Source organism: Tupaia chinensis, unplaced genomic scaffold (assembly GCF_000334495.1).
Source record: "Tupaia chinensis unplaced genomic scaffold, TupChi_1.0 Scaffold000544_1, whole genome shotgun sequence".
Classification (NCBI taxonomy): domain Eukaryota; kingdom Metazoa; phylum Chordata; class Mammalia; order Scandentia; family Tupaiidae; genus Tupaia; species Tupaia belangeri.
In genome coordinates this window covers 832,766-859,340 of record NW_006160056.1, presented here as the reverse complement: position 1 = coordinate 859,340, position 26,575 = coordinate 832,766, and the positions used below count along the sequence as shown (strand labels likewise).

Here is a 26,575-nt window from a genome sequence, read left to right as displayed (position 1 = left end):
GATTTATTCATACATGCAATTTCTGTTTTCATATCTGTGAAAAGTTTTCATTTTATTTATTTTTTGCCGAAGGAGAGTGTTTTATTACTTGTATGTACAGAAAACTCAACAGCGTACACTTAACCCAATTTGGTGGTGAGCTCTTTGCCTTTTCCAGCCTTGCGATATGAGCCACAGATTTGGGGGCCTGGACATTGCCTTCTCAGTGGCGGTGGATCTCATTGTATCTGTCGTTGTAATTGGTCCTGATGGCTTCCACCAGCTTAGCCAGGGCGCCGTTGTCCTCTGAGTTACCTGTGTGAAGGCGACAGTGGTACATGTTTTCCTGTGGACCAGGCATCCCAACCTGGCCTTCCCTTTGATAATGCAATAGGGAACCCCCATCTTCTGACATAGGCAGGAAGACAAACAGCTCGATGGGGTCCACATCATGAGCGGTCACCACCAGCTGAGCCTTCTTGTTCTCCACCAAAGTGGTGACAGTGTTGACCCCCACCTGGAGGACCACCGGCCTCTTAGTGGGGACATCCCCTTTGCCAGCAGCCTTCATCTCAGCCCGGGCCAGCAGTTGCTGTGCTTCTCCTGCTTTGTCTCTGGCCTGTGCCTGGGGGCCAGCTGAAGCAGGGGAGTAGCTGTCTGGAGATCCAGGGCCTGGATGAAGTGGTTAATCCCAGGAAGCACTTTCAGCCGCTTGTAGAAGATGGCACTATGTCACTGCAGTGGGATGTAGCCGGGCCATTTGATGAAGTGGGTGAGGTCCCTTTTGGGCTGGATGTCCTGTCCTATGCCAAAATTCTTAGGCCCTTTCTCAAACAGGGGATTGATCACCTTCTTAGCCTCCTGCTTCTTCACTGCAACAGGGGCCGGAGCCACCTTCTTCAACTCTGTGGCATCTTGGATTACTGGAGGAGAGATGAAAAGATTTTATTAAAAAAAAAAAAGTTATTACTAGAGGACTTTGAAAAATTTGTAGAAAAATGAAATTAAACTACACATTTATTTTGGTCCAAAAATACTGAACATCAATGCACATTTTTTTTCTTAATTTTTTTAAATTGATAGAATATATGTGTGCTTGCTAGAAAGAGAGAGAGAGAATCACTCCCCAATGGAGTTTCTTTCCTTCATTTCTTCATCCTGTCAGGATTTGGGGCTCACATGCACACATGCCCAGTGTGTTTCTCCAGCTGCATGGACCAGCATGTGGACTGCAGCTGGCCAAGTGGGAAATGGCTCCAATGCACAGTGCTTAGCCACAGCATTACAAAGCTGGTCCCAGTTTGTTTGCAATATACATTTCCATGAACTTTCTAGAGACCTCCTCATATCTTTAATTGACAAATAATAATTGTACATATTTATAAGGTATGATTGGAGTTTTGATACATATATATTATATAATGATCAAATCAGAGTAATTAGTTTATCCATCACCTCAAACATTCAACATTTCTTTGTGTTAAAGACATTCCAAATTACGCCTTCTTGATATTTTGAAATATATAATAATAAACTGTTGTTATAGGTCATCATCCTACAGTGTTATTGAACACTAGAACTTATTCCTTCTATCTTGCTATGATTTATATTTGTCACCGATCTCTCCCAGTCCCCTCCTCTCTACTACCCTTCCCAGCTTCTACTAAGCACTTTTCTACTCTCTACTACTTCTATAAGATCAGCTCTTTTGGCTTTCAAATATGAGTGAGAACATGTGGTATTCATGCTTCTTTGCCTGAGTTATGCAGCTTATTTCTTGGAAAAAAAAAAATTGCCATTAGGCATGTGCTTCTAGAGAGATGAGAGAGAGAGGAAGCACCTCCCAAAAGGACATAGTCTTACTGCAATCCCTTTTCTTCCAGTTCTCCATCTCATCAGGATTTTGGTGACACATGCACATGTGCCAAATGTGTATCTGAAGCTACCAGGCTGGCATTAGCACAGATTGCCATGTGAGATTCAGTGTCTTATGCATAGCACTTACCTGCTGTGCTACTGGCCAGCTTGTAGCTTATTTCTTAATGTGTCACTGATGTACTGCTGCAATTCTGCTGTGTAACAAATCCAAACTCTGTGGCGTCAAATAATACATCACTTTAGGCTTACTGTGGGTCAATTGTTTGGCTGAATTTGAATAGAAGGTTCTTTTGGTCTTAGATGGATTTCATCCAATGTCTGAGTTGGCTCACTATTTAAGTAAAATAGAATGGTGACCTTGTCTGCTATTGTGTTGCTAACATAAATACCCAAGACAGAGTGGTTTATAAAGCATAGAGTTTATTTAACTGAGGATTCTGTTGGCTGGAAAGTCCAAAGGTATAGGGCTGGCATCTACCTTGGATGCTAAGTCTCAAGATGGCCAACAGAAGCAGAGAGAGGTCAGTGCTGTGTGCAGAGAAACTTTGAGACTGAATCCTTCTCATCAGAGCTAGAAGCCACTCATTTTGGGAGACAATATTCATTCATTAAGTTGATGCCTCCATGATCCAAACATTGCCGACTAAGCTTCATCTCTTAAAGGTCTCCCACCTCCCAATGCCATTAGATTGGGGACCAAATTACAACACATGAAAACTTTGAGGGACAAATCATTATCTAAAACATTGCAGATGACCTCAGGTGAAATGGTAGGAAAGCTTAGTTTTCAAGTTTATCTGAATTAGGCTGGCATGAGCATATTCTTACAGCATGTCTGAGCACCAAAGAGCATAACTTACACATGCAAAGGATTAGCAGAAAATTTTTATCTTCCTTAAGTTACTCTTCATGAAATATAAATTGACTGAGTCCTAAATCAGAGTGGAAGAGGAATATAGACTGCGAATCTGGGTATGTGATTAACTGGGGTCATTAATGCAGTGAATCTACCATATTCTGCACCTTGTCCCTAATTATTTAGTTCTCCCATATGGAAAAAGCATTAAACCCCTGTTGAGACCCTCACATTCTCATCCAAACATGACAATAGACTTGAAGTACAGGATTTTATAAAGTACAGTAGATTCAGATGGATCTTCTTGGATATGGCTTCTCCTGATATGGAGACATACATAGTCAATGTGTCACTTAATGATAGAGATAGGTTCTGAGAAATACATCATTAGGTGGTTTTTGTCTTTGTACAAGCATCTTAGAATGTACCTACACATACCTAAATGATATAGCTACTCTACACTTAGGCTATATGGTATAGTTTATATGCTCCCATGGAACAATCATCTTATATACAGTACATTGACTGAAATGTTATTTGCTGCCTGACTATACTAAAACTATGAGTATTTTGCCTTACTCCCACAATCCAATATGGAATGAAGAGACAGTGACATGATTCATATAAGAACTACTTGTTTGTAGAAAAGAGAAGCATGTAATACATATAGTAGGAGGTGATTTGTTTTTAATTGCTGAATAGAAATTATCATAAGCTTAACTTAAAAAACAGTGCAGTTTCCATGGGTCAAGAGTCTGGGTCTGCATTAGGTAAGTCCTCTTCTCAGAGTGTCACTAGGCCCAAATAACAGTTTTAGCCTGGGATCTTACATCATCTAAGATTCAGAGTGTTCTTCTAAGCTTATTGATGACTGGAAGAATTTAGTTCCTTGTGGTTGTAGTACTGAAGTTCATGTTCTCTTGCTGGCTATGTGATAGGAACTGCTCACAGCTCCTAGAGGTTTCTCTCAGTTCTTGCTATGGAACCCCCTACATGATTGTTGATAATATCTTTATTTGCTTCAAGGATAGCAGGAGGATTTCTCTTATTTTAAATCTCTCCCATCGAGAAGGACCCAATTTCTCTTTAAAAGGTTTATTTGATTAGATCAGGCTCATGCAGGATAATCTCTTTTTTATTCAGCTCCATGCTAACTAATTAGTAATGTAATCACCATACTTACTAGCCCATGCTACACTCAACCAGAGGGAATTTTACAGGTTGGAATTATAACAAAGGTGTGAATATTAAGAACCATCTAGAAATCTTTCTTTCACAGTCCTATATCTAGTCTCCAAAGATTCATAACCTTACAAATTTCCCTCTCTCAATGTTACGTAGAGTCTCATCCTATTGTGACATCTGCTCATGGTAAAAATTAATGTCATTTTTAAAATCTAAATACTCACCATATCGAAATCCAAACTATTATCACTAAAATCATTTAAATCTGATGCAAATAGGTCTCTGAGTATAGTGCAGTACCTGAGTTCCAAGTCTTCTCAATCTGTGGACCTGTAACACTACAGACACAAATTATCTGCCCTACACATCCAACATAACTTGGTAAAAGAGGTACAGGAAAACAGTTACAAACATCTCAAACTCGGGACCAGCATAATGGGTATGTCGCTGGACTCCTATGCAGTCGATCACGGTTCAAGTCCTGGACCCGGTGGCTTAAACTCACACTGGACGCATGTGTGTGCATGCCCAAGATCCCAAAAGGAAAATGGAGGAGAAGGGATTGCAGTGTGGCCATCTTCCCTGGGGGGTGATTTCTCGCTTTCTATCTATCTGTCTCTCTTTGTCTTTCTGGCAAGCGCATGTGCCCTGTAGGAAAAAACCTCTCAAAAAAAAATCTCAAACTGAAAGGGAGCAAAATGGAAGATGAAAAGGAGGCACTGGTCCATAACAGTTCTGAAATCTGGTTGGGTAAATGTTTTTTCTTGATTAGATGTCAAGGTCTGAGAATAATGTTCGATAGCTCTTGGTTTTGCCTCTGAATCATTTTTTCTCTCTCATTTTTAGCACACATTTATAGCTGAATATTCTTTTTTAAAAGTTTATTTATTTCCTACATGACAAAAAGAGAGAGAGGGGCACTCCTTAAAAGGTCTCGATGCTACAGTTCTACCCCTAGCTTCAACTTATGCTTGTGGAAATGGAAAGATACATCACATTTTTGGACTAAATAACTGAAGGATATCATTTATCCTAAATTAATTTATAAAGTGATTGTGATTTCAGCATAAATACTTATAAATTTCTTGGAAATATACAAGCTGATTCTGAATTTCATTTGGAAAACAAAGCCATTGCTTAAAAAAGAAAAAACTTAATGGGGATGGTATTTTCACAAAATAAAAAACAAATTTTATAGCATATTATGACATAATATGACATAATAGATAGCCTCTATACTTAACACTGTGGAGCTGTTGCATGAATAACTAGTCGTGCAGAGAAAAAAGTATATAAACTGTCCTGCGTACATCTAGGAATTTAGGATACATTTGTTATGGGTAGTAACTCAAGTCAGTTATGGAAAATATGGACTATTTAATAAATAATACTAGCAAGTAGGTGGTCATTTGAAATAAAATTAAGCTGGATCTCTATCCCACAGCATAGGAAAAAAATTCTCTTTATTCAAAAACTGATTTATTTTATTCAAAAATAATTGTATTTTATTTAAAATGTATTCAAAATCTAGAAGTCGTAAAAAGAAAAGTTTGACAAAATATGCCATATTAAAATTTGTTTTCTTTTTTAGGCAAAGCTAAAAATAGAATGAGAAAAAAGTACTTGTGTCTTATATCTAAGGGCAAATCTCCCAAATATATAGAGTTCTCCGGACACAATATGAAAGGGACCATAGGAGTTACTGTGGTCTGAATGTTTGTGTCACCTAAAATTTGTATGTTACAAACCTAATCCCCATTGTGATGATAATAGAAAGTGGGGCTTTGGAAAGTGCTTAGATAATGCAGACTCAACCCTCAGGAATGGGATTAGTACCCTTATAAAAGAGGTCCCAGAGAGCTCCCTTACCATTTCCACTCTGTGAGGACCCAGTGAGGAGATGGCCCTCTGTCAACCAGGAAATGCTTCTCAATCAGTCACTGAATCTGCTGGAGCCTTCATCTTGAACTTACCAGCCTCCATGACTGTGAGAAATACATTTTTGTTGCTTATAAACCACTCAGTATCTGCTAGAGCACCTTAAATGGACTCAGACACAGGGCAACCAATCTAACCAAACTATTCACAGAAGGGGAAATATTAATGGTTTTTAAGTACATAACAAGATGCAAGTTGATGACACACTGTGTTGGAAGGAGGACTGTGGGAGACAGCACTAGTGCTTTGCTGTTGGGGATATAAATACCTAGAGTGCCTAAAGAGTGCAATCTTTCTGTAAACATTAAAATTCAAAATGCATGTACTCTATGATCCAGTCATTTTAAATCTGTAACATCATACACACAAACACATGTTGATGGAAAATGATATATAAGTAAGGCTACTGACTGTTGTATTACTTGAAATAGTAATTGGTTGGACAAAAACTGCCAATAAAGGAATGTTGGATTGATGATGTGACACCCATACTAAATAAAACCTGGTGATGAGAACAAAGAATGAGGAAACTATGCAATGATGGGGAATGATCCAAAGAATATTGCTAAGTTAAAAATGCATACATCTGACCTATTTGATATGAAAGTGGAGCTACATAGGGATACATATTCTTACTTCCTTGTACTGTTAAAGGAACTGTCAGAATGTGTCAAAAGCCAATGGAAATGGCTATGTATGATTGGGGAGTTGTAATCATGAGAACTAGGTAAATGAGGGATTGTGGAGGGAAAACAAAACTGTTCATTATCAGTCTTAATATTTTTTGACTCTTCGAGTCTAAATATATACCTTATTCAAAAATAAAGACCTAAAAAAAGAAATAATGAAGGAACTTGCACTTGAAAGATGAAGCTAGAGGGCACAGGCTGGCGTCAGTATACATTCCTATTTGTGTTATCTCCACATAACTCCCCTGGTATTTTAAAGATGACGAGAATGCTGAGAGAGAGAGGCTTACAAACCCCCTGGTATCTTCTTTCTGATCTCCCCTTATAACTCCATTGGTATTTTCAAGACCAGCACCTTGCCAAAAAATGAAGTTGGTGCATACTTCATGTGGGAAATGATGGGCACATTGCAATTTTAATTTTTGTTTCAATAATATGTCTGCTTCTTTTATGTGGCCCTACTCAGATAACATTAGAACTCTGAGGAAAGAATTAAAGATAACCACTGATATGGTAGAAGTATAGAAAGCTCAAATCAATTAAAAAGATAGGAAAAGTAGACCATTGCAACATGTTAGAAAGAAGAAAAATAAATTTCAATAATAAAGATTAACGAACATGGGTCAGCCTGTGGCATGGTGGTCAAAGTGGTTCACCACATGATTTGAGTCCTGGATTTGAAAGCTTGAGAAACATGCCAAGTATGTGTGCATACGCACCCAAAATCTGGAATAAGGGAAAGATGGAGGAAAAAGGATTGTAACATGATGATGCACTGTGGAGAGTGTGTTCTCTCGTTCATGTTCTCTTTCTCTCTCTCTCTCTCTGTTTCTCTCTGGTGAGTGCATGCACCTGCTGGCAAAGTTAAAAAAATTAATAAACAAAAGATGCATGAAATATTGCATACAAAAAGTCATGACTTTTCCAACGACTCAATAGAATGGAAGTAGTAGGATTAAAAATTACAGTTAGTATGGGGTCAGCAGATGGCATAATGGTTACATCTCTGGACTCCCACATAAATGGTCGCAGTTCTAGTCCCAGACCTGGTGGCTTAAAACTCACGCTGAGTCTGTGTATATGCGTGCCCAAGATTCTGAGAGGAGAATGGAGAAAGGATTGTGGTGTGGCCATCTCCCCTGGGGAGGTGATTTCTCTCTTTCTCTGACTCTGTCTTTCCGGTGAGTACACGTGCCCTAAAGCAAAAATCTCTAAGTAAATAAATCAATAAAATTAGTTAACAGAGCTAGCCAATGGCATGGCGGTTAAGATGACTGGATCCCACATGATCAACTGTGCAATATGAGTTCCAGACCCGGTGGCTTAAAAAACACAGCAGATGTGTGTGTATGCTTGCCCCAATCCCCAAAGGACAAGTGGAGACGGGATTGCAGCATGACATCCTCCTGGGGAGCACTTTCTCACTTTCCCTCTCTCTCTTTTTCTGTTTCTTTCTGACAAGTATTTGGAGTACAACTATTCTGTTAAGCTGATTGAGAGTGCAAATTTAGGCATTAATTCCTAGTGATCTATGTTTAGAAGAAAAATTTTTCTCTGTATATTGAAAAGTCCAACCACAAGAGCCATCATAAAACCATGCCATAATAAGCTGAGGGAGAAATTAAGATCTGGCCAAGATTCTCCGTAGGAAAAAAAAAAAATGTAAACTTACTTTTAATTGTAGACAAATGAGCCATTGAGGGCCCAAATTTCTGCTCCATTTAGCACAGACTCAATCATTTTATTCTGTGAAATGTTTAAGGAAGGTGTAACCAAGAACCCACTGTGGCACATTAAAATGAGAGTGAAAACTCAGTAAACCTTCCATAGAATGATCAGCTTTGAGTAGTTTGCTTCCTGATGTACCCTTCAAGTTAAACTAGTTATGTAATGGGTAGCAAGGTCATGAAATGAAGTGATGTGCTATATGGAATCTTAAACTGTAAGTCAGCCAGAAGTTGGGGAACACATTCATTTTAAAAAAAATTGTAGGAGTTCATTATATTAGGGTATTTTAAGTAGTTCTACTGATTTTTGAAATATTTCTTTCAAGTTATCTTTTTGTTTGTGGCATTTATTTTAACTAAGACATATTTCTCTTTTTTATAAGTATATATCATATATATTTTACTTTTTTTTTGAGAGAGAGAGATTTTTTTGCTATGGGGCATGCGTGCTCACTGGAGAGACAGAGACAAAAAGCAAGCAATCACCCCCTAGGGGATTGGCCAAGGCCACAGTTCCTTCCCCTCCATGCTCCTCTTGGGATCTTGGGCAGGCAGATACATGCACCTGGTGTTGAGTTTTAAGTTACCAGATCTGTGATTCAAACCATGATCAACTATGTGGGAGTCCAGCAACATAACTATTATGCCATCTACTTGTCCCTATATTTTACTTCGTTTTTATGTACATAGCTATTCTTTTTATATAAGAGATTAGGATAAAAAAATATTTTATTCCCTTCCTTTCCTTGCTTATATTATATTCTGTTTACTATGTTATGAATTTTCATATATATATATATATATATATATATGCTTATTCCTTTTGTAAATTTCTGAGTCATCATTATTATTATTATTATTATTAACTACAAATGCTTCCCTTATTGTGGTTGCTTTGGAAATGTGCCACTCAGCTCTTCCTTCAAAAAACTCACTGTGAAGAAGATACTAGGCCCACAGACTTCAACTATTAGACCTTGAGATCTGTCTTAATGTCTGTGCAAAGTCTCAGCTCTGCCTCAGTTGCCAATCTCAGTCAACACCAGCCAGTGCGTGGCAGGAGTACTTGAACAAACTCATGCTGCTTAACACTTGATACTCCCTATAGGTGATCTTAGTTCTGGGATTTCCCATTATCCTAGCCAAGGCTTTCTTTTCTTTTCTTTTTCTTTTTCTTTCTTTCTTTCTTTTTTTTTTTTTTTGTGCACATACTACTTTTATTATTATAATATGGTTGTTAGTTGAACGAAAACAAATAATAGCTATCAAGGTTTTAAATGACAGAAAAACATTTGGGCAAGTTATGACACAATTTTTTTGCATACTCAGACAACAGAAATGTTTTATAATTTTGCAGCAATTGCAAACGCAACATGAACAATAAAATAGAGGAACTGAAAGGTCAAAAGGGGCCTCAAACATATTCACTATTTAAAAATTTTACACAAAGGAGTTGAGAATAGAAAAAAAAACCCCAACATATACACCATGATACCAGTCTTTTTTCTTCTTCTTTTTCTTTTAAATGACTTCCAATTTTAACTCTTTTCTAAAAGCATTCAGACCCTTATTGTAGATTATGGATCATCTCCTCTTTGGCTATGAGGTATATAGTTTTGTTACCAGAGACATCAATGAGTTCAGTTTCTGAGACCAGACATTTAATAAATTATTTGGATCCTTGGGTCTCTGGAAGTTGATAATTCCTGCCAACCTGTCTACTTTAGCAAAGATGGTCTTCTTAACTACTAGATTTGAGAGAAAAGCCTCTGACTCATCCACAGACACATCCAGAAGTTGTGCCATCCTTTTCATTGTTATCGAGTGTAATATTTGGCCATTATTCTAATATGTTCAACAACTCTGTTCTTCAAGTCTTTCCACCTTTTTTCACCCTCCTCTGTAGAATCAAAAACTTCTGTTGCAGGACTTTCAAGGGAACCTTTTCTTAATTCCATTCCATAGTCCTCAACAAGTGTGGACCAATGCATCAACTCCATTGTGGTGAAAAGCTTTAAAAGATCCTTGTACTTGGGAATTTCTTCTAATTTCTTGTCACCACTTATTCGGTGAACCAGATCTGACTGTCCATTGTCAAAAGGAGCCAGGATAACATAGAGGACAACACTTTTCAGGGCCTGTTGCCATTTTTCACTTTCTGCCTGTATACAAGGAGTATCATAGATTGCTCTATAGTGCTTACAAATAGACAAATAGGATCCCTCATGTTGATCCAGCTGAATCATTAAATTATAGTATTTCAATTTTAATTTCTTTGTATTTTCTTCCTGGAAGAATCTGGTGTTAATCTTCTTGCTAATGATTTGTGTCCGAATGTAATCGTTCATGGCTAGGCAGAGCCTCATTTGCTCCAAAATAAACTCCACTTGCTCTTTCTTTTCCATCAACCCATAGGTTTCTACCTGTAACTCTTGTAAAATGGAGGCTGCCTCCTTCACATCACCGTTCTGCTCTTTTATACTGGCTAATGTCTTAGTCAGCCGAGCACGCTCAATTTCCACATAAATCTTTTCTTCTGTAACCATTCGTAGAGTATCAATTAATCGAAGTTTGACTGGAAGGTCTGTGATTTCTTCAACGTAAGTACAGCACTGTTGAACCATTTTTGCAACAGCTTGTTTTAACTGACTCCGCCTTTTTGATAAAAGCATAATTATTTTCATTAAGTAAATCCCATTCTTTAGCTTCATAGCACATCTTCACTACTACAACTAAGATATGGGATGTAGACACCATATCGGAAGCGGTACAGGTCTATTTTTCCAAAGACAGAAGGGTTTCTATGACTTCTTGAAGTCTTCCTTCCTTGGCCAGCTTCTCGCACTTGGGCAGTCGCTGGTCCACCATGGCGCTGTAGTCCACTTCCATCTTCATGATACGCCCATTAGCCCTCTCCGAGCCGCCGCCTGCCATGGTCCCTGTCTAAGTGTCCCTTGATGTCCCCCTGCTTCGGCCACCACTCGCCACCCACACCAGAAGCCACCCACGTACCCTGCCAAAAAGCTGTACTGTAATCTAAAGCTCTTTTACTCAATTCCCCTTCCAGTATCAGACCTGTTTTGTGGCCTATGGAATTTCTCTGACTATCCATGGTGTCTTCTCCCTTTATCCTTCAAAAGTATTTTCACTAGCAAATGCACTGCACATCTAATTCGGTTTCTCAGGGACATAAACCAAAATAGTTGGTACCCAGAATGGTCTGAGAATGTAGATGATAGGATGAGTTTAGGGGACTGGCTTGCTGATGTTTAACTGGAAGTTGGGAACCCCAGCTAAGTAGCTTGAGGATCACACATAAGCTGATGCTGTAATTGCTGGAGTTTTCACTGGGGATGACCTGGGAAGTGTCCTGGTGGAGGGTTCACCTTACCAGTTTGATAACTGAGTCATTTGAAGGTGTGGAGAGGAACAATGCCCACGAGTGGAGATGGTGAGTTATTACTCAGTTGTATTAATGTCCTGCAAGGGGATGATGTGAAATGGAGGGCAATCAACAGACACACGCGGTTTTACAGCCATAGAACCATTTTTTGGTAGCTTAAAGGAGGGCCTTAAAGCCTGTAGTGGGAGAGCAGACACAGTTGAGTAAGCTGAGAATTTCTTAACTAGATCATGGAGTTCTAAAGACATTCAAACGCTCAGCAAAGTGTGTTACACTAAGGCCAGAACCCCTCTGTGAAACTTGGAACCCTAAAACATATATTAGAGACATACATGCAGCTAAGTTTGTTATTCACAATAGGATCATTTGGCCCCCAAACTACAGAAAGCAGATAGTGGCATGCAACTGTCAGAAGCTACTATAACCACCAGTTTTAAGTTAGTCACAGGGTCTTGACAGCAAGATGTGGAGTTAGGTAAGAGAATACGGTGTCTCTAGCAGAAAAATAGGTAAGAAACTACTGTGCTACCTAACATCTACCAAGAAAAGGCAAGAATGGAAGAGCTAACGGCTAAGAAGAAAGCCCAGAAAGATGTTACAACTGCTAAAACTAGAGACTAAGTTCGTATCTTGAACCTACTGATTGAGGGATTGGTCATGTTCCCAAGAGAAAGGACCTTGTGATGCTGACACAAATGCATACTGTAAAGATTTCTTTAATCCTTCCCCTGTGGAGAACTGCAGACATGTACTAATGTGATTGTTGCTGAGAAAAGAGGAATAACCAGACATTTTGAGGATTAACATTGATACTCAGATACCCAAAGTACCATCATGACCCTTGGAGGGGAGTCAACCAGGGGTTAAACAGTAAATGGAGTCCTGATTAGCATGGGTTCACAGGGTCCATGGATCCACCTAGTGGATACTTCCCCGAGTGCTTAATTGGAATTTTCATACTTGGAGGTAGAGTTGGCACCAAACTGTCCTTAACTTGAGAGGCAAGAGCTACTATTGAGGGTAAGGAAAAGTGGAAGACTTTGAAACTGTTCTCTCCACAAACAACTCCTTATCTTAAGGATATGCTAGATATTATAGTGACCAATAAAGACCCAAAGGATACAGGGATCATAATCTCTAGCATAGCTTCTATTAATTCACCAGTTTGGTCCTAAAGACACCAGACTGATCATGAGGAATAATAGTACACTAAAGTAAGCTGAACCAAGGAGTAATCTGGGTTGTATCTGCAGTGCCAGGCATGATCTCATTGCTAGAGCAGATTAGTAGGCCTCAGTATGTATCCATTGATTTAGTGAATGCGTATTTCCATTCTAATCAGAAATTGTTTGCATTCATATGGAAAAGATAACAATATTCATTTGCTTTTGGGCTATATTGACTCTCTTACCCTCTATCATAAGATATTCTGAAGAGATCTGAATAGCATTCCAGAGAACATCACATTAATCTGTTATGTTGGAGACGTCGTGCTGATAACATGGCTATCACACTGGAGGCTGTGGTGACACACATGCACTCTGGTGTGGGAAATAAACCATTAAAAGATGAATAAACCTATCACTTAAGTGAACTTTTTAGAGGTCCAGCATTCAGGGCTGTGCCAGACATGTCCGTCAAAATAAAAAAATACATTGCTGCATCTTGTATTCCCTACTGCAAAGAAGGAAGCACCTAGCACCGAGTAGGCTCCTTCAAGTTCTAGATGTAACACATTCCCCATCTAGAAATATTGCTCTGGACACACACCAAGAAACAGAAAAGGCAGCCAGCTTTTACAGGGGCCCTAAATAGGAAAGAGCTCTGTGGTAATGGAAAAAATATATGGATTTGATAAGATAAATTATAATTTATATGAAAAATTTTATTTTTTTTATAAGTCAGAATAGAAGACAAATGGCAATTGGGGAAGTATTTACATAATTAGACAAGTATTATCATCCTTATTATAGAATGAAACACTAACAGATCAAGAAAAAGGCAAGCCTTGGCCAGCTGGTGGCATGGTGGTTGGGGCTGATGAATCTCTGATGGCTGATTGCAAGGTCTGGATTCCAGACCTGGGGGTTTAATAAACACGCTAGGTGGGCCAACAGGTGGCAGAGTGGTTAAGACGCTGGACTCCCACATGGCTGATTGAGGTTTGAGTTTCAGACCCTGCGGCTTGAAACTTATACTAAGAATACATGAGGCAGGCACATGTGTTTGCATGCCCTAAATCCCAAGAGTAAAATGGAGGAGAAAGGATTGTGGCATGACCATTCCCCCTAGGGGGTTGATTCTGTGTGTCTGGTGAGTGCATGCACCCTAATAGCAAAAATCTCTCTTTAAAAAAAAAAAAAAACAAAAACACAGGGGCCCAGCAGATAGTGTAGTGGTGACATAGCTAGACTCCCACATGGCCGACTGTGGTGCAAGTCCCAGACCCTTGAAAATTACACCAGGCATGTGTGTGTCTGTGTGCCCAAGATCCCGAGAGGAGAGTGGAGGGGAAGGGATTTCAGCATAGCCATCCCCCCTGGAGCTGATTTCTCACTTTCTGTTTGTCTCCGGTGAGCACATATGCCCTATAGCAAAATTCTCTCTCAAAAAGGGGGGCGGGGGTTGGCTTAAAGTGTGTGCGTGAGCCAGAGAGAGAGAGAGACAGAGACAGAGACAGAGAGAAAAATCATCCTCCAGGGGGGATGGCAATGCTGCAATCCCTCCTCTTCTATTCTCATGATCTTGGTCATGCACACACAAGCACCTGGCGTGATTTTCAAGGCACTGGGTCTGGGACTCAAACTGCGGTCGGTCATGTGCTAGTCCAGTAATGTGACCACTACATCATCTGCTGGCCCCCCAAATAAAGTTATTTTATTAAGAAAAAAAATTGGGGTGGGCCCTATAGCCTAGTGGTTAAGGAGTTAGATCCCACAGGCTGAATGCAGTTTGAGTACTGGCCCCTGCAGCTGGAGGAACATGCCAGTGCATGTATGCCCAGGGTCCTGACAGAATGGAGCAATGGAAGAATAGGTATTGTGGCATTACCTCGCCCTATTTGGGAGATGCTTTCTCCTTTCTCTGTTTCACTCTCTGATGAGTGCATGTGCCCTCTGGCAATTAAAAAAAAATTTTTGAAAATTGCAAATAACAAATTATAGCTCGATTCTCCCATTGGTTCAACCACCAAAAAATTTCTTAGCTACATAAATTTCCCAGAGCTTATGTATTCTCTCCACAGAGATCTTTTCTCACCTTTACATAGAAGAGTCCTCTTTAAGAATGCCTCCTTTTAGAGTATTTGGCAAATGCGGTAAATTGGCATACAGTAAAAGCTTTCAACACCTCCTCAGGTTCCATGCTCTTCTTGTAGTCTCTTCTCTGCAACTGATCTTGACTCAGTTCATCATAAATCACAGGCTGAGAATACATGGATTTGAACCCCCTAAGGTGAACTGTAGTTGTTCCATGGGCTCTCTGTGTAGGGTACGAGTTGAACGCAGGGAAGATCTTACTCTGTTAGGCACTATCATGCCAGAGTGTGTGTGTCTCATATTTTCCTGAAGTTCTAAGAAAGCAAACTTGCAGGAAATAAAGGATTTTCCTGAGCCCTCTAGCACCCTTTGGCACACAGGGAAAAGGAAGCAGCTGAGGCTATTTTCTTCCAAGGTGAGGGAGACAGCATCTGCCTCATGGTCAAAATGAAGCCACTCCTCAGGCAGTCCCTACATGATGACATGGCAGTAAGAAGCCAGTTACCCAGAGGAAGTTACTGCTCTGTCCTGAGGGCAAGTGTGGACCAGTATCTTGAAGCTATGGCCTGGCATCTGGCCGTCAGGGCAGCAGCTTCAGAAAGGACCCCAATTGGCAGTGAGGTAAAGAACTTGGACAGAGACAACTCAAATTTTTGCTAATTTTAAAAAAGAAAAGAAACGGTATTGGCTGAGAAGAAAAGAACACATGAAGGCAACAGGATATCGAAAACATTCAGCCATGTTTTCATGAAAAGAATTGCAGAGAACTGTGAACACTGGCTATAGGGATGTTTTAGAAGCATATATTTATGGACCCTAATGTGGACACAAATGACTTGGGGGATTAGGATTTCTGAGCTCAGGCACTAAGATCAAATAGTCATGGTTGGTTGGCTATGACTCTATTGCTTATCCTGGCTGGCACAGCCTGAAGAATTGCCTTTTTAATTTTTTTAAAGACATGGTCTTACTACATTGAAGATTCCTCCTGCCTCAGCCTCCTGAGTGGCTGGTACTATACACTTATGCCATCAGGTTGAAACTGAACCAAGACCACCCATTTGGCCTCAGTCCACTCAGCAGTAGCATCAACTGGCATCAACCAGAGCACGGTGCTGTGGCTGAGCTTGAAGAAACAAAGATGACCACCAGACTGCCTAGTTTCAGAGTATGACATAGGACAGCTTATACAGCTAGGCAAGATATAATCAGATGAGAGATCTACTGAGGTAGATGAGAAGAAAACAGGGACCAAGAATTAGGCTACTATAAATAATAAAGTACCCTCTCCTCTGGGATGGAGCACACTTTTAACTCGAGTTGTTTTTGTTGTTTTTTTTATCTGCAAACATGAAAAGTCAACTCACAGTGTCCAGAAGATAGAAGCAAATCAACTGTTCAGAAGTACAAATATTCCAGTAAGGCCAGAATGAAATAATTTATGAGTCTGTAAAAAGAGCCCATTGTGTAATGAATCAACATTCTTAGAGCAGACACAAAGATGAATTTCATAGAACTGTCGTGTAGTGTCCTGTAGTGCTGACCAATGGCTTCAGACTACAAGAAACTATAGATGTGAGTTAGCAAGTTCTTGTCTAGTTACTCTTCACGGGGTCTCCTCTGACTTCTTTCTAGGATATATTCATTATAGGGTTTTTATTTTTTTTAATCTGAGGAAATTATAAGCTAATCTTTAATATTTCTTTATAAATAGTGTTTGCCACAGACAAACCCATTGATGATAGATATTAGCTAGCTGGGGTTCAATGCTGGATATCCTACACCTGTTCTTCAACTACTCTAGGGTTTTTTTGGGGAAAACTGCTCTTGTAGGACCTTGAACTGGTGTAAGACCGACATCTTTAGGGGGAAATTTGAGTCTAGTAATCAGTAGTTTCTTAGGGAATTCTCTAGAGTTTGGCCAAGGTTTTCCTCACCGGTGTGTGTGTGTATGTGTGTGTGTGTGTGTGTGTGTGTGTGTGTGTGTGTGTGAATCTGTGCTTTTACACAGACAGATGGGCCATTTAGGTTCCAATTTCTGCTCAGTGTAATCTAGTCTTAATTAATTTTAGTCTGGAAAATGTTTAAGGAAGGCATAACTACACACAGTGGCCATTAGAAATAATCTGTCCCCTTCCCCCAATTCCCAAAAAGGATCCATAGAAAGCCTAGCTTTGAGTACTATTTCCTGATGTTCTTCCAAGATGAATTATTTGCATAATGTACATCAAGGTATCTGAATGAATTGACCTTCTATACAGAATTAGGAACCAAATTAAATTTGGAAAACACCCTGGTATTTCTAAACTATAAAAAGCTCTATATATATCAGGATATTAAATTTAGGTCAAATATTCATGTTCTAAAATCTTCCAGCTTGTATTTTTTTTTCTATTTATATCTTTTGGCATACTGAAATTTTACATTTTCAGGTAAAAGAATTTTACAATTTTGGTATTACTTTTCAACTTATCCTTAGTGGATCATTTCTCATCTAAAGATGAAATATTCACTTACATTTTCTTTTTTTTTTTGTTTTAGAGGTTTTTGCTATAGGGTGCGTGTGCTCGCCAGACAGACACAGACAGAGAGACAGGAAGCAAGAAATCACCCCCCAGAAGGGATGGCCACACCGCAATCCCTTCTTCTCCATTCTCCTCTTGGAATCTTGGACACACATGCACACACGTCCGGCATGAGTTTAAGCCACTGGGTCCAGGACTTGAACCGTCATCGACTACACAGGAGTCTAGCGACAGTCATTACGCCAACTGCTGGTCCCTTCACTTACATTTTCTACTTCTTACTTTACGTATCTTCAAACCTCACTAATCACTCTATACTTCTTTAAGCATGTAAAGAATGGGAAAAATACTGCTCCCACCCCTATAATTAAGCAACTGTCCCAGAACTATTTATAGTTCTACCTTTTCCTTAGTAATGTGATATCAAGCCTTACTCTAATACCTTTTATAATAAAATCTGTTTCTATGCTCCTTTTCATTAACTAGCATCCTCCCAGCCTTGCCCAATCTAAATCATTCCAAATGGGAGGATTTAACCAACATGGGTCTAAAATGTTACTTTGTTGCTGATGTGTTCTATGGCTATGTCTGTAGTGAACATGTAGTTTTGTCATTATCCCCTCAACAATGCTGTGTAACAACTAGTTACATTGTATTAGGTATTATAAGTAATCTAGTTGATTAAAAGTGTACAAAAAGATATGTGTACATTATATGAAATTACTATGCCATTTTATATTCTCAGGCTGGGGGGAAGGGAGGCTGAAACAAATCCCACTCAGATACCAACAGGCATCTCTATGTACTTGCATGCATTCCACACTGATTTATCTGAAACTTAGTATATCCAGGGCTGGCCCACTAGTGCGGGGAGTTAATTATGCATAGGGAACCAGTTCCCACATAGTTGACCGAAGTGTAAATTCAGCTCTTGCAACTTGAAAAACACTTTAGGTGCCCTTATGTCCATGCCCCAAATCCTGATGGATGGAAAACAGAGGACAAATGATTGTGGTATAATAGTGCCCCATTTGGCAAGTGCAGGCACTATCTGGAAATTAAAAAATAATAATAATGCACCCAATATCCAATTATGCAAGTCCCACACCTCCCATTACTTCATTTAAAACTGTTCCTGGATATTCTTGCCCATGAATTACTTCTTTATAGTGCCATTTTAAATTCTGTAGTCTCTGAGAAAGGGCTCCAGCTCCATGTTCCGGGGTATGGATGTGCTTGTAAAGTGCTGAACCCTTCAGGTTGCAACTAATGTTTTTCCATCTCTTTTTCTGTCCCCAGAAGTGTCCTGAAGGAGATGAGATGGGAAAATGCAAAGAGAGGGAACAGTGAGTTCTAGTTTACCCTCTATACCAGGAATAACTGTCACTATTTTCTCCTGAATTAACTAAGAAAAACACACCTCTCTACTCCAAATATTATCTTCAAAATCTATCAATACTGTTATTACAGAAAAGGGCATATTCCTCCTATTAGCAGAACACTGATCCTGTGACTTGTCAAACAAATCAAAACAAAAACTAATATTGGTCTCGTTATAAAAAATTTACTGTCAAGATCAAGTACTAGGTATAAATAGAAAGCTAAGAATGAAAACAAACAAACAAAAACAAAACTCACAACTTCTAGATATAGTATACAATTTTATTTTGACTGAATAGTTGTATAAGCCTTTAACATAATATAAACATGTACTAATATTAAGGATATTGTAAATTGGAAAATGAAAAAAAATAGAGGGAAAATACATTTAATTATGACAGTTTCCTTTCTTGGTTTACTTTATCATAAGTTCAGAATAATTTTCTTTTTTTTTTTGGTAGAGCTTTTTGCCTTAGGTCGCTTGTGCTCAAGGGAGCGAGACAGAAGACAGAGAGAGGGAAAGTGAGAAATGGCCACAGCCTCAATTCCTTCTCCCTCAGGATCTTGGGTTTGCACACATATGTGCCTGGATTGAGTTTCAAGTCACTGGGTCTGGGACTCAAACTGTGGTCAGCCATGTGGATGTCCAGCAACATACTGCTATACCATCTGTTGGCTCCAGGAATAAGAATATTTTTAAACAGTTTCTTTCTTCCACGAGTGAGAGAGATAATGCGGGGGGCGGGGGCACCCCCAACAGGGTCTGACACCATGACCGCCCTCAACTTGTCAACCTCTGATCGCAGCTCCTGAGCACATGCATGCCCAATGTGTCCAGGAAGGTCTCTGGATACCGATCTGGAATGTTCACATGTGAGTCAGTCTCACAGTTTTACATTACTACTCCACCATCCTCCAGCCTATAGAATAAGAATGTTGATTCCATTTTCACTAAGACTGTAACCTGTCAGATTTTTTATTGTGATTTTCAGGACAATTGTGCCTTTGAATCATTTAGACAAAAGGTATTTGATTTCACTTAGTTTTATGTTCCCTCAAAATTGTTCATAATTATTTCTTTGAACATGGATAAAATACCTGCCTAGTAGATTTTATATTCTGAAGCAACATTCATGTCATATATGTATAATTTGGGTATTCCAATCCTGTCCTACACGGGTCCTTTAAAATTTAGGTTACAATTAAGTAACTTCCACTGTGTCTCCTCTTTCCTACTATCACTATTAATATGGAAAGGTAAAGCAAATACTGTCATTAAATTTTTTTAAGATTTGAAGTCAGAGAATCTTTTCTGAAATTTGGTTTTTGACCCCAGAATTTTGGGAATGTAGTTCAGGCTATCATTTCCTTTCCTGAAAATCAATTTTTATTTTTAATATAATAAAATTGTCCAGAATATACCTTCTCGGGACCAACAATTAGCATAATGGCTATGTCACTGGACTCCCATGTAGTCGACCGCGGTTCGAGTCCCAGATCTAGTGGCTTAAACTAACGCTGGGTGCATGTGTGTGCATGCCCAAGATCCCAAGAGGAGAATGGAGGAGAAGGGATTGCGGCATGGCCATCCCCCCAGGGGGGTGATTTCTCACTTTCTGTCTCTGTCTCTCTCTGTCTTTCTGGCGAGTGCACGTGCCCTACACCAAAAAACTTCTCCGAAAAAAAAGAAAAAAAAAGAACATACCTTCTCAAACAGGTTTCCTCAAATTACAATTATCATAAGAAGAATAAAAACAAATTAAGTCATGTACTTATGCAATAATTTTTGAACATTTTTGGAGAGATAGTCAAAGTGTAAGAAGGATTGAGCTGCCAACCAAGATTAGCAATCTCTATTTCAGTCTTTGCTATTAAGCTAAAAGGGTCATTTTCTCTTGAAGGATGTGAAGAATTCAATCTCTTTCAAAAGTTCCAAAAATCTCTAAGTACAATGCTACCTAACCTCTTGTCATACAGGAAACTCCTGTATGGTGCATCCAATTCACCAAGAAAAATACTGAATTTTCTGTAACAGAAGTCATGGAAAACATCTAGTTTATGCATCCATGACTGTCTCTAGGACATATTCTATTTTTAAGATTTTAGTATAAAATCATTCTTAGGGAATAAAATAATGAATCAACTTAAAATTCCATTCCAAACAAAACATTATTAATTTCAGTTTCACTTTTAAGTTCATGGATCATCACAATACCTTTATATTATCATGCTTATTTTATTAACATGAGCCTGTATCAAACTGTAAGATTTTTTTCCAATCCAATCAATAAACCATTTCCTTATAATCAACCTGACAGAGGTATTTTGGAGTTACCTGGTTACATCAGAAGTCTCACTGAAAACACAAATACAATTAACAAGGCAGTATTGCCTATATCTGGGCTCTTACTGTGATAAAAAATGCCAAATCACACTTTTCACAAATGTTTTTTCCTGTAAGTTCTCAGCCATATTTTGATAAGCTTAGAGAAATAATCCTTTCTTTCCAGTTAGTCTTATATTTCCAAAAGTTTATTTTTGGCATGTAATTTCTTCCTATAAAAGATTTATTTTATTTCTTGAGAAAGAGACACAGACACTCTTGACAGGGTCTCATCACGCCATGATACCCCTCAAGACCCCACCCTAGCAAGGATGAAAGGAGCCAATGTCCAGTGTGTTCAGAAATCTGAATCCCCAGTGTTCCACAGGGCCCCCTTGGCAGTAATTTCTGCTATGGTCATTGGCTACGCTTTTAAACTCACCATGTCTAAATGTTTTGATGCAATTGTTTATGCAATATATGTGTAATTGTTCATACAATATACAGTTGCTTAGATAACATGCAGTAATATATATTAGAACCTCACAACATTACATTCTTATAATTTTCATCTGAAATCAAATCTTGTTGAAATTTCAAGCTTCTGTTCAATCTCAAATGTGTTTTTACTTATACTGACATTCAACTAAATGTTTCTATGTAGTGGTATTGTTTTTCAGTATAATTATTTCATAATGGTCTTTTTAAGCAGCATTGTTTGACATTTTGCCTATTGAAGATGGAGGAATATTTTTGACTTCCACAAATAACACAATTTCTTTCTCTTTAAAATACAAAGCTTTCGGGACCAGCAGATGGTGTGGTGGTTAAGGTGCTGGACACTCCCATGTGGCCGATCACAGTTCGAGTCCCGGACTTGGTGGCTTCCTTTCTCACTTTCCCTCTCTCTATTTCTCTGTGTCTCTCTCTGGTCAAATTAAGATAAATGAATGAATAAATCAAATTAAATAAAATAATTCTAAAAAAATACAAAGCTTTCTTGGCTTATCTTTTTCTTTTTCTACTTTTGATAGTCAAGTCCATAGAAACAATTGTCTTTTACAAGAAAAATAATAGCATAAGTACAATGGCCAATGGCAATTGACACTTGCACCCAGAATAAAGTGAGAAAATAAGGGATGGTAAGAGACTCGTGATCTCAGTGGTACAACTGGGGCCCAACTCTGGTAGGTATTTGTCAACTGGGAATAGAAAGACCTTTATGCTGCTACAGACTGTTTCCCTGACCCTATAAGTGGGTTAAAAAAATTTATGACACTATGCAAATCAACACCCCAAAAGCCAAATAAAACATATCAATAATCTTTTGTCCAAATCCCTAAGGAAACGGTTTCCTTAACTGCATTTTCCACTTGTAGAGCTGTCCACCTGCCTCAAAATTAGGTTAGTACTTGACACAGTTTTGAAGCACTCACTAATTCATTAATTCAGCAGATAATTACTGCCAGAGGCATAGTTCTAGCAGCCAGGGATATAACAGTGAGTAAAACACATTCTTGCCCTCAGAAAAATAAATTCTAGTGAAGGGATGTGGAAAATGAAAAACAGGTAAGTCATAGGTATGTCAGTGAGCAGACGTTGATCCAGAAAACAGCTAATGGTGTTTTAGAATGGTGATCATATTGGTGATGAAAATAGCTAAATTACGAATATATTTTGAGGATGAAACTGAAAAAATATACTAAACTGTAAGACAAATATACTAAACTGTAAGATGTACAAAAAAGGGATAAAAATAACTCTCCAATTTTTAATCTGAGTTCTCTGAATGATGTAGTTGCTATTTGCTAAAGATTGGAAAGACTGTGGGGGCATTTACTTATCTGTTCCTTTGTGGCTAGCACAGGACAACTCAGAAGCTTTGTTTTAGACTTTGGTTTGAGATGTCTTTTAGACAGTCAAGTGGAATTGTTAAATAGGAAGGTGGATATGTGAGCCTGAATTTTAGGTGAGAGGTTCAATTGAAGAGATAAAATTCATAGTCATAGGAGATAGATAATATTTAAAGACATGTGATGAGGTAACATCACTTAAGGAGAGAGTGTAGATAGAGCTTCAGGGAATTGCAGGTTAGAGGTTGAAGGTATGAAGAGGATTCAGGAAATGAGACTGAAGAAATGGCCACTGAGGTAGGAAGAAAAGAGAATGGTAATGTCCTGCAAGTATGATGAAGAAGACGGTCATAAAGGAGGGAGTAAATCAGCTGTTAAATATTACTACTTATAGATCAGGTAGGATGATGATGGAGAAACGATTGTTGGATAGAGGTTATCAGTGATCTTGAGAGCAGTTTGGGGCTGTAAGAGAAGATAAAGGAAGTAGTAACTTCAAGAGCACAAGAACGAAGAGAAATTTTGCTTTTAAGATGACAGAAATAAAACTAGAACTTCTAAGCTGACATGAAAAGCTTACTGTATCTATTGTACATAGCACCTCACTACTCATATGAGATGCCATCTTGGAGGACTGGAAGATATGACAAAATAATGAGGCTAGGTGATTAATGTTAGAATAGTTTAAAAGAAGAAGGTAATTAAAGTATTTGCTTTCACAGAGAAGGTGAGGTTTAAATTCTACTAAAAATACTAAGTTAGAAGGTAAGAAAGTATTACTAGATAGGAAGAATAAATTCTAGACCACAATAGCACTATACAGCAGTGCGTATATGTAACAACTTATTGTGTATTTCAAAAAAAGCTAGAAGAGAGGATTCTGAATGTTCTCAACACAAAGAATTTATAAATGCTTGCGGTGATAGATATGATAATCACCCTGCTTTAATTGTTACACATTGTATGCATGTATTGAAAATATCATACTGTACCCTATAATATACAACTACATATCAATTTCATATAATAACAGTAAAAATAAACACTTTAAAAATCAGTTAGATTTAGGTAGATGAAAAGAGTAGAAACAAAAAGAATAAAGAGAAAGAAGAGTGCAGTATTTAGGAAGCTGAAAGTCAGATTAAGAAGAGTGATAATGTGGAGAGGCCTTGCCCATCAGCTAAGATCTCGCTTTATTATTTTGTCAGTGTAGAGTAAAATAGTTAAATAACCCATGTCTGGTAGCTCTAGAATTAAAAAATAAGATCTTGTTAGTATTTGTTATGAAAACAAATTTCCTTTTAATGATTTTTATTAGAAAATTCTCTCAATTGTCTTCCAACCTAGGAGCACTAGATATCAGTGAGATGAACACTAATACAACTATGTAAGTTTTTTTAAAAATTTAATAATTATTTTTAAGCATAAAGATTGTGCCCTATACATAACAAAAACACTTTTAGGTACCATAAATGTCCTGTTAAAATGTTGATCTATCCTATTTTTATGCTATGGAATGGGATTTTAGAAATTATGTTATAAATAAGACAAGTTTTAAATAACTTACTTTTAATTAACTTGTTAGGCCTGTCATAGTTCATAATATTCTACATTCTTTTAATAAAGTCTCTTCCTTGCACTACTTTATGGCTTTAATTATAAGGAATCTTTATCACATTTCCAATTTTTATCTTCTTCACTAGAAAAGATCCTGTTAAAAGAAAAACAAATATAAAGGTTTTTTTTTTTTTTTTTTCCCAAAATGAGTGTAGAGTGTCCTGAGTTTTCATCAGTCTTCAAAATTACCCTAAGTCTAACCAAACTTAATATTTAAAATTTTTGGAATAGTTATCAAGACCAACCCTTTCAACAACTACACATGTTATTATCTTTTACCAATGAGGGAAGCTATTAGGTTTCACTTTATGAACCACCATTACTGGAGGTAAAAATGATAACATATTAGCAATTTAATAATGTTCAATGTAAAATCTTTAACTTGGTTCTAAGATTTTCCAGATTGGTAAAAGCTTAAATTTACAGCTTGAGAGGGATATTCTCTTAGAAATTGCATCCATTGATACATTGGTTTTCATTTTGCATATATTTCATGAAGGGCCTGCCCTAAGTCCTGTGCTTTATTTTCACTTATTTATTCTTATAGTTTACAATCTAGTAAAAAAGAATTAAACAAATATGGTTATACTTATTACCATTAAAGGTAACTTTACCAAGCTTAAAAGTGTCCTATGTTAGCATTCAGAATAATAAAGTATTTTTGGAGAAAAAAATATACTCATCTTTAAAATTGTAACCAGTTAACTTATCTTACAATGGAATAGTAGATTATAAATATTATTTTAATACCAGTACCTAAAGTAAATAAAATTATTTAGCTGTAAGTACAGGAAATAGTTTTTAAATGTAGGCTGAATTTTTAATGCTTCTGATGGCTATCTACAAAAAGGGGAAGATTTGACTAAAGAAACAGGGAAGGGTCAGAGTAGAACCAAGGCAAGTAAATACCTTTGGGAGCCAGATGGTAGATTTCTGAATGTATTTCTATTACCAAAAAGCTGAGTTTGGAGAACCTTTGTGGTTTTATCTCAATTTTAGCATGTCTAAATATTCTGTCACACATCTTCTGAAGAATGGTACAACTGAATAATGCAACTGGTCAGTTGAGTCAATGGAGAAAAAAAAAATTCAGACATTTATTATAGGTAGGTGCTGTCAGTGTGGTTAACTTCCCCAATAATCTTTTACCCATTAAGATTCAATAATGAGGGGCCAGCAGGTGGTGTGGAGGTTAAAGGAGCTGGATCTCCACATGGCTGACTGCAGTGTGAGTCCTGGACCTGCCGACTTGCTTTCTTGCTTTCCCTTTCTCTATCTTTCTCTGGTCAAATTTAAATATAATAACAAATTGAATTAAATAAATAATTATTTTAAAAACAGATTCAATAATGAAACCAAATACAAAATAGAATGTATTTTAATTATAGAACATTATGTTTTAATTATATTATTAATTATTATATATAACTATATATATATATATATAAAAACAAGGCTGCATATTAAATAAAAACATGTGATGAAGAAATAGGACTTACAGTTAAGCTTTAGGTTTGAGTTCAAAAAGGAGAGAATAACTTACATATTCATATGGGCATCACTATTGGGAGATATAAGTGCTTCAAAAAAAACAGAGGTACTGGTCATCTTTACTTTCCAACTGTTGCATTGAAAAGAATCTTCTTCAGGTGATAAAACTTACAAGCTAAATTCAAATGCACTCTGCTCATTGGCAAACTACATGAGAAAGAATAATGTGATCACAGCACTTGGAAGTTTTTGATTTATAACTATATTATTCTCTACTTATAAGGCCGCAGTCTAGGAGCCAGAGCAATAAATCATTACAATTGTCTATCTGGGAAATGTCAAAAGATTAAGTAAGGGCAAAAGGAGAGAGAAAAGAAAAGAACACATGTTTCTGTCTGAAAAATGCTCCTCAATTAACGGGAATAGATGAGTAACACATAAATCCTGTGCTACAGAAATAATAATTAAATTTTC

General features: G+C 37.7%; 1 long non-coding RNA gene and 1 pseudogene across 3 annotated transcripts; both read right to left on the bottom strand.

Annotated features, from left to right (window-relative positions):
- Positions 1-71: 71 nt before the first annotated feature.
- Positions 72-25,826, bottom strand: LOC114009494 (uncharacterized). 3 transcript variants are annotated; one of them, XR_003550901.1, is made up of 5 exons: positions 25,520-25,826; positions 24,561-24,704; positions 18,598-18,743; positions 829-902; positions 72-294 (listed from the first exon to the last, which is right to left on the bottom strand). It is a non-coding gene; the product is annotated as an uncharacterized LOC114009494 (long non-coding RNA). The 3 variants fall into 3 exon arrangements; XR_003550900.1 differs by lacking the exon at positions 72-294 and having other exon boundaries at positions 643-902; XR_003550899.1 differs by lacking the exons at positions 72-294; positions 829-902 and having other exon boundaries at positions 17,635-18,743.
- LOC102497595 (26S proteasome non-ATPase regulatory subunit 12 pseudogene) lies at positions 9,777-11,351 on the bottom strand (annotated as a pseudogene).
- Positions 25,827-26,575: the final 749 nt, after the last annotated feature.